At 39.5% G+C, this 13,653-nt stretch overlaps 1 protein-coding gene across 5 annotated transcripts in view; it reads left to right on the top strand.

Moving 5' to 3' along the window:
• LOC110543601 (phosphorylase b kinase regulatory subunit alpha, skeletal muscle isoform-like) overlaps positions 1-13,653 on the top strand; it is a 137,158-nt gene that overhangs the window by 111,547 nt on the left and 11,958 nt on the right. The window contains exons 20-21 of one of the 5 annotated variants that reach the window (XR_009588536.1): positions 11,149-11,287; positions 13,232-13,275. The exons of the other annotated variants lie outside the window; for them this stretch is intronic. The gene's annotated coding sequence lies outside the window, so the exon portion shown is untranslated. The remainder of the gene's footprint in view (positions 1-11,148; positions 11,288-13,231; positions 13,276-13,653) is intronic. 5 annotated transcript variants of the gene reach the window in all.

Below are 13,653 nucleotides of genomic sequence, written 5' to 3'. Positions count from 1 at the left end.
ACCCATGGAGGTCTCCAGGGACTGAGAGTGGCAAATATTCAACTCCCCTGCTCTTCCCTTTGCCCCAATCACAGGTCTTCCTGCTCAGCTTTGGCAGCAGTGGTTGACGCAAGCACAAGCCTCCAGCTCCATGACTGAAATGGCACAGGTGGGCCTCCCAGAGCTGCTGTTGCAGCAGGGTGGTGGCTAGTGTAAGCAGGAGCCTCCAAGCTTGGTGACTGAGAAGACAGAGGCAGCTACCCCAAGTACAGGCCTCCCTGCCCATTGGACAACACTGAACTGATGGATCTCCTACCCTCTCATTTTCCCCTGCGGGCCCAAGTCTGAGAGTAGAGATTAGGGGGAACACCTGTGCTTTCAATTAGGCCTGCAAGCCAGTGAGTGTGCCATTAAGTGAATGCTTGCAGAGACCCAGATCCAGAGTCCCTCTATGCTAGCAGCCAGATATCTGATCCCTCCCACCCACACCCAGACTGTGGGCAACATAAGCATCCTTGTTACAGCATTATCAACATTGACCCTGTTCTTTGGATCTACCAGTGGAGTCCAAGCAAACAATTCCTGGAGCTCAGACAGATCTGAATATTAGGAGGAGGGTACCACAGGCCTATAGGCCACTGAGGTATTTAGGGCACATGCACATGTGCACTGAGCCTGTGAATAGCACCAGCACCCACACCTGCACCGCCTCACACACTTAAGCTCCACCCTTCCAGGCATCTGCAAGCTCTAGCACCCTCTCCCTCAAAGCACACTTCCACACACATGCCTGAACTTGTGCATATGCACCTGCTACCTTCCTCTCCTAGGGATAGCTGAAATGCCAACATCCACTCTCAAACCCGTGGACTTCTCTCAGCATCCTGAAGAATACTCCAGACACCAGAGACAGAGGGACCCAGTCTGAAGTACAGACTCCAGAAACAAACGGTGAAGGTTACAGAGAAGCAGATGGCTAGAGGTCAGCGTAAGAACACACCCAACAAAAATGAGAACATGATGGTTTCACAAGCAACCCCCAAAATCAATGGATATTCTAATTCATCAGAAACACAGTAAAATGATTTTAAAGCTATGCTTATCCAGTTATTAGAGGCACATAAAAAGGAAAAAAAAAAAAACCAAAGCTCTCAAAGAAATACAGCCAAACAAAGAGAGGCACAAGTAGAGGCATATAGAGAGGAAACGAACAAAGCTCTCAAAGAAATACAGGCAAAAACATCTAAACAAGTAGAGGCACAGAGTCATATACAAAGGAAATGAACAAAAAATACAGGCCTTCATGGAAAGACAGGAATCCACATTCAAACAGATGAAGGAAATGGTACAAGACATGAAAACAGAATTAGAATCAATAAAGAGAAAATGAACAGAGAAAACCCTGGATCTGGAGAAAAGATCAGGAACCACAAAGGTAAGCATCACCAACAGAATACAAGAGATGAAAGAGAGAATCTCAGGCACTGAAGATACAATTGCAGAAATTGATATATCTGTAAAAGAAAAAGTAAAATCAGAAAGGATTCAAACACAAAACATCCAAGAAATCAAGGATGCCATGAAAAGAAGAAATCTCAGAAAAATAGGAATAGACAAAAAGGAAAATTCCAGGCTCCAAGGTTCAGAAAATATTTTCAAGAAAATCATAGAAGAAAATTTTCCCAACTTAAAGAACGAGATGTCCATTAATATACAACAGGTCTAGAGAACACCAAATAGACTAGACCAGAAAAGAAACTCCTCACATCACATAATAGTCAAAACACTAAATCTGTAGAATGAAGAAGTATTAAATTCAGCAAGGGGAAAAGGCTAAGTAACATATAAAGGTAGACCTATCAGAATCACACCAGATTTCTCAACAGAAACAATAAAAGACAGAAGGGCCAGGTCCGATGTCATGCAGACTCTAAGGGAGCACAGATGCTAACCCAGACCACTATACCCAGCAAAGATTTCAGTCAACATAGATGGAGAAAACAAAAATATTCCATGACAAAACTAAACTTCAACAATAGCTACACAGCAAACCAGCCCTACAGAATATACTAGAAGGGAAATTCCAATCCAATGAAAACAACGACACCCAAGAAAACACAGGACATAGATGACTTCAAAACAAAGAATTAAAAGAAACCAAGCATTGAGAGACAGTAACACCACCAACTCCACAATAAAAAGGAACTAACATTTATTGGTCACTTTTATCTATCAACATCAATAGACTCAACTCTCCAATAAAAAGACACAGACTAAAAGAATGGTTGTGGAAACAGGAACCAACATTCTGCTACATCCAAGAAACATTCCTCTGCAACAAAGATAAACACCACCTCAGAGAAAAGGGCTGGAAAATGCTTTTCAAGCAAACTGACCCAGAAAACAAGCTGGGGTAGCTATCCTAATATCTAATAAAATAGACTTTCAACCAAAGATGAGGAGGGGTACTTCATTATCATCAAAGGAAAAATCCACCAGGAGGACATCACAATTTTGAACATCTATGTCCCAAATACAAGAGCACCTACCTACATACATAAAACATAATTAAAGCTTAATTCGCACATAGATCCCAACACCTAAATAGTGGGAGACTTCAACACTCCACTCTCAACAAGCAACAGATCATCTAGACAGAAGGGAAATAATGGCACTTACAGAGGTCGTAAATCAGATAGACCTAATAGTTGTCTACAGAAATTTTCACCCAAATTCAAAAGAGTATATCTTCTTTTCAGCACCTCATGGAACCTTCTCCAAAATAGACCATATAGTTGGTCACAAAGCAAGCCTCAGCAAGTACAAGAAGGTTGTATCCTATCTGACCACCATGGACTAAAGCTGGACCTCAACAACAAAAGAAATAGCAGAAAGCCTACACACACATGGAAACTGAATAACTCCCTACTCAATGACAGCTGGGTTAGGAAAGAAATAAAGAAATTAAGAACTTCCTAAAATCAATGAAAATGAAGGCACAACAAACCCAAACTTATGGGATACAATGAAAGCAGTGCTAAGAGGAAAATTCATACCACTAAGTGCCTTCAAGAAGAAATTTGAAACATCTCAGACGAGCAACTTAATGGCCCACCAGAAAGCCGTAGAAAAAATTAAGCAGACACATCCAAGAGGAGTGGACGGATGGAAATAATCAAACTCAGGGCTGAAATCAATCAATTAGAAACAAATAAAACAATTCAAAGAATCAAAGAAACCAAGAGCTGGTTCTTTGAGAAAATCAACAAGATAGATAAACCCTTAGCCAAACTAACTAAAAGGCAGAGAGAAACTTCCCAAATCAGCAAAAACAGAAAAGAAAAGGTGAACATAACAACAGACACTGAGGAAATCCAATCATCAGGTCTTACTACAAAAGCCTATTTGCCAGAAATTTGAAAATCTAAATGAAGTGGAAAATTTTCTTGGTAAATTCCATTTACCAAAATTAAATCAAGGCCGGATATGAAGATTGAATAGTCCTATATCCCCCAAGGAAATAGAAGCAGTCACCAAAAAAAAAAGTCTCCCTTCCAAAAAATACCCAGGGCAGATGGTTACAGCACAGAATTCTACCAGACCTTCAAAGAAGTGCTAACACCAATTCTCTTCAAACTATTCCACAAAATAGAAACAGAAGGAACATTACCAAACTCACTCTATGAAGCCACACTCACCTTGATACCTAAACCACACAAAGACCCAAACAAAAAATAAAACTTCAGACCTATGAACATTGTTGCAAAAATATTCAGTAAAGTACTGGCAAACCTAATCCAAGAACATATAAAAAATATCATATACCATGACCAAGTAGGCTTTATCCCAGGCATGCAGCAGTGGTTCAATATACAGAAATCCATCAACATAACCCATCATATAAATAAACTGAAGGAGAAAAACAATATGATCATCTCCTTAGATGTTGAAAAAGTATTTGTCAAAATCCAACACCATTCATATTTAAATTCTTGTAGCAATCAGGGAAACAAGGCAACATACAGCAAGCCTATAGATGACATTAAACTAGATGGAGAGAAACTTAAATCAATCCCAATAAAATCAGAGACAAGGCAAGGCAGCCCACTCTCTTCATATCTCATCAACAGACTACTTCAATCCTAGCTAGAGCAATAAGACAGCTAAAGGAGATCAAGGGGATAAGAATCAGAAAGGAAGAAGTCAAAATATCACTACTCACAGATGATATGATAGTATACATGAGTAACCCTAGGTATTCAACCAGAGAATTCCTTCAGCAAACACCTTCAGCAAAGTGCCTGGATACAAAATTAAATTTTAAAAAAAATAGTAGCTTTCCTGTATACAAATGACTAGAGGGCTGAGAAAGAAACTAGGGAAACAACACGCTTCACAATAGCCACAAAAGACATAAAGTACTTTGGTGTGACTCTAACCAAGCAAGTGAAAGACCTGTAAAACAAACAAATAAAAAAACCACTTCAATCTCTGAAGAAAGAAATTGAAGATAATATCAGAAGATGGAAAGATCTCCCATGCTCATGGATCAGTAGGATCAACATATTGAAGATGGCGATCCTACCATTTTCAGTCTATGAATTCAATGTAATTCCCATCAAAGTACCAACATAATTCTTTACAGAACTTGAAAGAACAATTCTCAATTTCATGTGGGAAAAAAAAAACCAAAAAACCAGAATTGCTAAAAACAGTTCTGTACAACAACAGATTGTCTGGAGGTATCTCCATCCCAGATCTCAAGCTGTACTACAGAGCAATAATAAAAAAACAAACAAAAATAAAACTGCATGGTACTGGCATAGAAACAGAATGATGGATCGAAGGGATCAAATAGAAGATCCAGAAATAAACCCACAAACCTACCGATACTTGATTTTTGACAAAGAAGCCAAAACCATACAATGGATAAAAGATAGCATCTTCAACAAATGGTGCTCATCTAACGTCTAACTGGATGTCTACATGTAGAAACATTCAAGTAGATCCATACTAATGACCTTACACGAAAATAAAGTCTAAGTGGATCAAAGACCTCAAGAAAGAAAGAAAGAAAGAAAGAAAGAAAGAAAGAAAGAAAGAAAGAAAGAAAGAAAGAAAGAAAGAAAGAAAGAAAGAAAGAAAGAAAGAAAATGTGGGGAAGAGCCTTAAGCTCATTGATTGGCACAAGAGACAACTTCCTGAACAGAACACCAACAGCACAGGCTCTAAGAGCAACAATCAATAAATGGACCTCATGAAACTGAAAATCTTCTGTAAAGCAAAGGATACTGTCATCAGAACAAAATGACAGCCTACAGATTGGGAAAGGATCTTCACCAACCCTACATCTGACAGAGGACTAATATCTAGAATATATAAAGAACTCAAGAAGTTAAAAAGCAACAAATCAAGTAATCCAATTAAAAAATGGGGTAGAGAGCTAAACAAAGAATATTCTCTAGAGAAGAATATTGAATAGCAGAGAATTGCTTAACTAAACGCTCAATATCCTTAATCATCAGAGAAATGCAAATTAAAACGACCCTGAGATTTCACCTTACACCCATCATAATGGCTAAGATCAAAATCTCAAGTCACAATACATACTGGAGAGGATTTGGAGAAAGGGGAACCCTTCTCCAATGCTGGTGGGAATGTAAACTCATACAATCACTTTGGAAATTAATCTGGCACTTTCTCAGACACTTAGAAATAGTGCTGCCTCAAGACCCAACTATACCACTCCTAGGTATATATCCAAAAGTTGCTCAAGTATATATAAAAAGGACATTTGCTCAACCATGTTTGTAGCAGTTTTATTTGTAATACCCAGAAGCTGGAAAACAACCCAGATGCCCCTCAGTTGAAGACTGGATACAGAAATTGTGCTACATTTACACAACAGAATACTACTCAGCAATTAAAAACAATGAAATCATGAAATTTGCAGGCAAATGGTGGGAACTAGAAAAGATCATCCTGAGTGAGGTACGCCAGAAGCATAAAGACACACATGGTATATACTCACTTATAAGTGGACAGTAGACATATAATATAGGATAAACATACCAAAATCTGTACACCTAAAGAAGCCAATCAAGAATGAGGACCCTGGGTAAGATGATAATCCTCATTTAGAAAGGCAAAGAGGCTGGACATTGGAAGAGGGAGAAAACTGGGAATAGGACAGGACCCTACCACAGAGGGCCTTTGAAAGACTGTACCCAGCAAGGTATCAAAGCAGATGCTGAGATTCATAGCCAAATTTTGGGCAGAATGAAGGAATCTTATGAAAAAAGGGGGAGATTGAAAGACCTGGATGGGACAGGAGCTCCACAAGGAGAGCCACAGAACCAAGAAATCTTGGCACAGGGGTGTTTTTCTGAGACTGATACTCCAACCAAGGACCATGCATGGAGATAACCTAGAACCCCTGCACAGATATAGCCCAACACATCTCAGTCTCCAAGTGGGTACTCTATAATGGGTACAGGGACTGTCTCTGACATGAACTCAGTGGCTGTCTCTTTATCACTTCCCTGTGAGAGGGGAGCAGACTTACCAGGGCACAGAGGGAGACAATGCAGCCAGTCCTGATGAGACCTGATAGGCTTGGGTCAGAGGTAAGGAGAGGAAGACCTCCCATATTAGTGGACTTGGGGAGGGACATGGGAGGAAACGAAAGAGGGAAGGTGGGATTGGGAGGGGATGAGGGAAGGGTCTACAGCTGGGATACAAAATGAATAAACTGTAACTTATAAAAACTAAATATTTTTTTAAAAAGCTCTAAGGGTGAAAAAGATTTGTTTTCAACAAAAGACTAGCAAATGGGCAGGTAAACAAGACATACAATTTAAAGACCATAATCACTAGGTCACTGCCACCCCCTGTCAACAAAGGTTGAGTAAGAAGCCCAGTCAGTATTCTTGCCCAGTCTATAAACAAGGCAGGCACTATTTCCCCTTTCCACTGCCACAGTCTATCAGTGAAGGTCAAGAAGGCATCTGGGCCATCCTCTCCTCCTCCAGTGGAACTGAGCCCACTTAAGGCGGGAGCCATGTGGAGAGTATGGACATTATCCCCGCCCAGGGATGGAGCACCCCCTCTTCAGTAAATGCTCAGTGAAACGTAGTGGATCAAATGTTTGATCACTCTGTGCTAATTGTAATGAGGTGACCCATTCCCTCTCTAAGGCTAAATGGGGAAGCCACCTCATCTCCAGAAAACAGTAACAAGGCAAAATCCCCTTTCCCCTAGAACCTTATCAGAAAAGGCCTGCTGGAATGGGTATATTAAGTTCCACGTTCTTCTACCATATTACCCCAGGTGTCTAGGATACCAGTGAAAACTGATTGTCACACCAGGAACCAGGAAGTTCTCAACTTGAATGTGCCAAAGGAATTGATAGAGGCACTAGAGATAAGGCATATGCTGGGATTAAACAAGAAATCCTGTAGAGGAACTGTCAAAATGCTTCATGTGAAGAATTATGACTACCCCAGAAACAAAATTAAAAAAAAAATACAATGTTTCAGTAAGTAAATAGAAAGCATAAAGGAAACCTAAATGGAAATTTTAGAAATAAAAATTATAGTAACTAGAATAAAGCAGTGGAATATAAAGCACAGAAGTTAGAATATATATATATATATATATATATATATATATATATATATGTGGAATATAAAGCACAGAAGTTGAACTTGAACAGAGAACTCTAGAAATAACCCAACCTAAACAACAGGGACTTAGACCATAAAAGTAGATAGGGCCTCAAGGGCATATAGGACTATAAAGCATGATAACGGTCATTTTATCATTTAGATATTAAAACTACTCTTCAAGATCATCGGTGTTCAGAAACATCTCTGATTACCCAATGTTTTGTTGCAGATGATTTGTTGAGTTTCAGTCATAATTCAAGTCCACACACTGTACTTGGTTACTCTAGTTCTCTAAGTGCTATTTATTTGTTTATTTATTTATTTGCTTGTTTAGTGGTTTTTCAAGAATGTTTCTTTGTGTGGCCCTGGCTGTCCTAGAACTTGCTCTGTAGAGCAGGCTGGTCTCAAACTCAGAGATCTACCTACCTCTGCCTCCCAAGTGCTGGCACTAAAGGCAGATGCTACCACCACCCGGCTCTAAGTGCTTCTTAAATATTTACATTGGTTCTTTCTAGTTTTTGTTTGTCCTGTAGAGTCCACATTTCTTCATTTGCTGAGTATATCCTCATGATGCTATTTAAACATGTTCCACACTCTTTTGTATCACTATAAATTGGTAGTTATTGCCAGAGATTTGATGGCCCTGGATTCAACTTTTAAAGCAAGACAGATTCAGGGGTGTTATATCATTCCAGAGAACATGTAATGTGTGGCTGTTACGTTTTCTCAAATGTGGAAAATCAACCTCCCCATGCTTTGTACATACTAGGAAGTGCTATACCACCGAGCTATATATCCAACCCATGACTCTTGCTCTTTCTGCCATATTAAAATTAATCCTATCTGGGTTTGGTGGCGTGTGCCTGTAATCTCAGCATTGGGAGATGGAACCAGGGTGATTGTGGACTTAAAGCTAATTTTGGCTACACAGTGAGTTCAAAGCTAGCCTGAGCTACATACACTGTTTCAGAAAAATAATGGCTAGGAATGTTTCTCAGTGGTAAAGCACTTACATAGCCTGCAAAAGCCCCTGGGTTCTATCACCAGCATGTCAACAAGATCAAGAAAATGCTTAGTCAAATACTTTTCACCTATACTAACTTTTCTTCCAATGAGTTTAGCAGCTAACACTGGTCACTTTAAAGATCTATTATTTTATGAGGGTTGCCAACTCTTAGTATTCAAATTCTGCAAACTGATCATTTAATGTGCTCATTTTAACAAGTGTCTTCCCTGTTGAAAATTCTCCAATGTGTTTCCGTTAAGCAGAAGTAAAAAAGTTTAAGAGTTAATGTAGCATACAGGAGCCACAATGATAAAGTTTCTGCCTGCTTCTAGACCCTTCTTTCAGCATCTTGTGTTCTGTAGTTAGTGTTGTAGCAATACCATGCTCTTTCTCACATCTATGCTCTCTCGTTATTCTATCTGTAGGGGACCTTCTTGTCCTCTCCTTCAGCTGACTCACAGTCAGCTTCTGGTATAGCCTCAAAGAAGATAGCTTGAAACCAGTCCCTTTCTTATTCTCTGCTCCTTAGGCAACCCTCCAAAATAGTACACATGAGGGTTACTCTATTGTCAGGCCATTTTCATGCATTTATCTCACCCCTTTAGATGAAGGTCCTCAAGTAAAGGGACTTTCATTTTTTTTAATTTATTTATTTATTCACTTTACATCTCTATCGAAGCCTCCTCCATCCTCTCCTCCCAGGCCCACCCTTCCATCCTCTTTCCCCTTTTCCCCCTTCTCCTTAGAAAAGGGGAGCCCCCCTACCAAACTGTCTGGGCATATTATATCGCATCAGGACTAAGTACACCCTCTTCCCCTGAGACTTACTTTTTCCATTTGTTTATTCATTCATTCATTCATTCACTTTACATCCTGCCTGAAACCCCCTTCCCTCTTATTCTCCCAGTACCACCCTCCTGCCTTTCTCCTCAGAAAAGGGGAAGCCCCCCATGACCAAATGCAAATTGGGGAAGAAAATGGTTATTTCATCTTATATCTTGTAGTTCCTCATCCAGGAAGTTGTAGCAGGACCTCAAAGATGGAATTTGGAGGCAGGAATTGCTACAAAGGAGACAGGGGTTTCTGTTTACTGGCTTGCTTCCCCTAGTTTATTCAGTCTGCTTTCTTATACACCCCTGCCTAGGAATGGCACCACCCACAATGGTGTAAGCCCTCCCACATAAATCACCGATTAAAGAAAATGCACCACAGCATTTCTGTGGAGCACTGGAAGTTCAGTTCCCATACATGTTTCCAGTGTCTAATGTTCTCAGGCAGAAGTGAGGAGAGCTGTTTGCAGTAGTATTTAAATTGGAAGGTGCATGCTCTTCTTTCACCAGAACCCTGACCATTTCCCTGTCAATAATTCAAGTCTTGGCTACTGTTCTACAGTCTATGTCAGGCTTGCCTACTCCAGCTCTCATATCTGTGTAGTTGTCAGTGATTTTATTTGCCTAGTTGGTAAAGGTACTGCGGTGGGGGTGCTTGGGGTTGGAGACACAGTAGTGTTTAATCTTCTGCCTTTTTGGCAAAACAAATTAGTGATAAGAGTCTTTCTTGGGAATATTTTCTTCCTTCACCCCAGCCTAGGAGCAAGAGGGACAGTTCACAAGTCATGTCTAAGCATCTGGCTCACAGTTCCCGAACAGATCTCTCATATAAAGTACTGCTCTTGCAGAGTTTGCTTCTTGACATTCACTTCCTTTCTTCTATTTATAGAACCCAGCTGGGTTCTTCCTTCTACTCCATTCAGTGTTCTAAGTTGGACACCGTTTCTTTTGTAAAGCTAATATTTAATATTTCTAGGTCTTCATCTGTTTTCTTCCTGTCTACTGTTTACTGTGACCCTCTCTTGCCCTTCTAGTCTCTCTCCTTTGTCTGCAGTCATGTATCAAATATTTTCCTACAAATTTGATGTAATGTCATAAAGCCATGTTGGTCTCTATTCTGCCATCTTGGGACCTTCTGCTCCCCTTTTTTTGTAGTACTGGAAATGGACACTAGAGCCTTTTACATATCAGGCAGGTGCTCTATCATCTGAGCCATGTCTCAAGCATTTCTTATTGTTTATATTCCATGGATATATTCTTTGTAGTTTCCATAGTAATTTCATAAAGCATCTTGAAATTGTAACTGTAAAGGGAATTAACCTTTATATTTTAATTAATACAAGAAATTATTATGGCAGCGTTATTTTAAAAATAAAAGACACAGAAATTTGTGAGATTTATAATAAGCCTGAAAGCATTAGAGCTGGTCAGATACCAACCCTCTAATCTATCTTACCTGCTTCCCATCCAAAATCACAAATACCTGCACATGTTCCTTGGGCTGCTTCTGCTTCACCAGGCCAGTCCTAGAGCAAGTTGCTCTTGGCCATGTGCTCCTGGTTACTTCCTGTCCCTTTTCATCTCTGTCCTCCTCCTTCTCTCCTTGTGGTCCTCCTGAGACCCTCAAACCTGGGAACCTCAGCAACCTCTCCTCCCTTCTACCCAGCCCAGGGTATCAGCAACTTTATCAGCCAATCACTGACAACTGGGGAGCATTCCTTACATCACATGGATACAGAAGGTGGTTCAACATACATCACAATGACCGTGGTAGGAACAGAGTGCACAAGACCCTCCTCCAACAGGTAACAATTTACTTAAAATGTGTAACAATTTAATCTCATACAAGCCCTAAGCCTTCACACACTTCGTATTATTCGCACACACTTTATATTGTTGCCGCCCTCACACTGTGCATTCCATAATGCACACTTTGTAGTATAGTGTAGGACAGCATAGTATCCTTTTTAGGCTTTTAGCTTAAACACAAATGATTTAAACTGGGGCCACCAACTGAAGTCATAATGATAGAGGTGTATATTTGTCTATATATTGACTTTCCTTGGGAGAATTTGTATTTTTAAGTATCTTGGAACTGTCCTGCATCTTGCAGAGCTTATAGTGTGGTAATGGCCTCTGTTGGTAATAATTTTAATGTGACTGTCTCTGTGAGACCCCACTTGAAATTAAAGCCCTATTGGAGACCCCAGGAGGATCTAACAAAGGATCTGGACTTATTCCATGACAGGCCTCAGTTCACTGTCAAAAGGAGCAGGTCTAGGTTTCCATTTCCCTGAAGTGAGTTAACATTTACTGGAAAACCACAGAAAACGGGCAGCCAATCAGTGTCTGCTGGACCATCTGACAGGAAAGATAAGGTTGCATAACTCATGACCAACCCAAAAGTTTGCTGACCACCTCAAAGTAATGTTCCAATCATACTTTAGATTTCCTAACCCACCCTGAAATTCCCCCAGTTCATATAAAAGAAACCTGTGAACTCAATTTGGGTTTTTTCGACATTTTGCTTTGTATAGGCAGAGACCCCAGCGCACTGGATTTCTGTGGAATAAGATGCTCTTTGCTGTTTACATACTATTTGAATCTTGGGTGTTTTCTTCAGCAAGCTCTAGACCCTAACATCTCAATGTCTCCCTAATTAGCCAGAGATCACCTTGGTCTTCTGAACCTCTTTCCTTACTCCACCACCCAAGTTATGGAATTACAGGTGTACATCACCATTGTCAGTCTATGCAGGGATGGTGATCACACCTAGGGCTTTTTGCATACTAGGCTACTACTCTACCGATAGAACTACATCTGAATCCCCTATGGGAAATTTTTATTCATAGGGTTAGAGAACTTAGAGACCAATTTTGTGAAGTGACTCCAAGGTAGTAACTACAGTATATCTGTGCCATATTGGGTGTGGAGATCAGGAAAACAAGTATGTTGTATGGTTATATACCGATGGCAGGTAGTCATTAGGAGTCAGAGAAAGCAGGTATCTGGGTCAATCACACTGAGGACAGGGAGCATGTGGAGAATTGGAATATGTCTTACTCTTCATATGAGAAAGCCAAATTTATGTTCAAAATAAATGCCAAGTCTATAAAAAATTATGAGATCTTACTGATTTCTTGATTCATAATGAATTAGGAGATATTTTTCCTTTTGAATTTTTTAAAAATAGCTTGAGATATACTGCTCTCTACTCTAATTTGGTAGGTTTTTCTAGTAATGCCATAAATAAGGTTTTGCCCCTATTAAAATTTTTTTCTCTGTTGGAAAATTCTTTCATTACCAATTTCTCCTTCCTTACTCGTTTATCCTTATTCTGAGACTTTTTCATGTCCACATAAATTTTAGATTCATTGATGGATTACATTGATTTTTCAGAGAAATTTTACTTAACCACTCTTACATACTTACCTGGGCAAGTTTCAGTTGGTTGATGCACAATTCTTTTTCTATGTTGTTGAATTCTACTTGTTAATGCTTTATTTAGTTTTACATCTAAGTTCATAGGAGATGTTGATCTGTAGTTTTGCTTTTCTGTAATGTCTTTGGTTTTGCCATTACAATAATACTGCCTTCAAGACTGAGTTAGGAAATAGGCTCTCTATTTCTATGACAGAATTGATTTAATTGCTTCCCTAATGTTTGGTATTATTAACCAGTGAACTAATTTTGTCCTAGTTACTTTTTGTTTTGAAGGTTATGAATTATTTATTTCATTTCTTTAATAGGTGAAACACTATTCAGGTTGTTTCCTCTTCCATGAGCTGTATAAGTAAGTTTTTGCTAATTATATCTTTCTCAGCATTGGCTAACTTAATCTACATAGGAATTTGTGGGCCTACAGTTGGTGAGGGGCATCTCATTGTTGTCCTCAGTTTTGAATGGGTCTATAGTAATCTTTTCTTCCATTTCTTTTTTTTAAACATTTTATTGATTCTTTGTGAGTTTCAGATCATGCACCCCAGTCCCATTCATCTCCTTATTCCCATCCCCTCATATCCATCCTTAGCTCTTACAACCTCCCCACAAAATAAAAACGCAAATAAGCAAACAACAACAACAAACAAACAATACATAGCAAAAATCTCTTCATGGAAACTGAAGTATGTCTGTGTGTCTCACAGTACATACCTCTGTCTATACATCTTCG

The sequence above is a fragment of the Meriones unguiculatus genome, chromosome X (genome assembly GCF_030254825.1).
Source record: "Meriones unguiculatus strain TT.TT164.6M chromosome X, Bangor_MerUng_6.1, whole genome shotgun sequence".
NCBI classification, from domain to species: domain Eukaryota; kingdom Metazoa; phylum Chordata; class Mammalia; order Rodentia; family Muridae; genus Meriones; species Meriones unguiculatus.
Note: the sequence above shows the minus strand (reverse complement) of the source record. Positions and strands in the feature narration are given on the sequence as shown.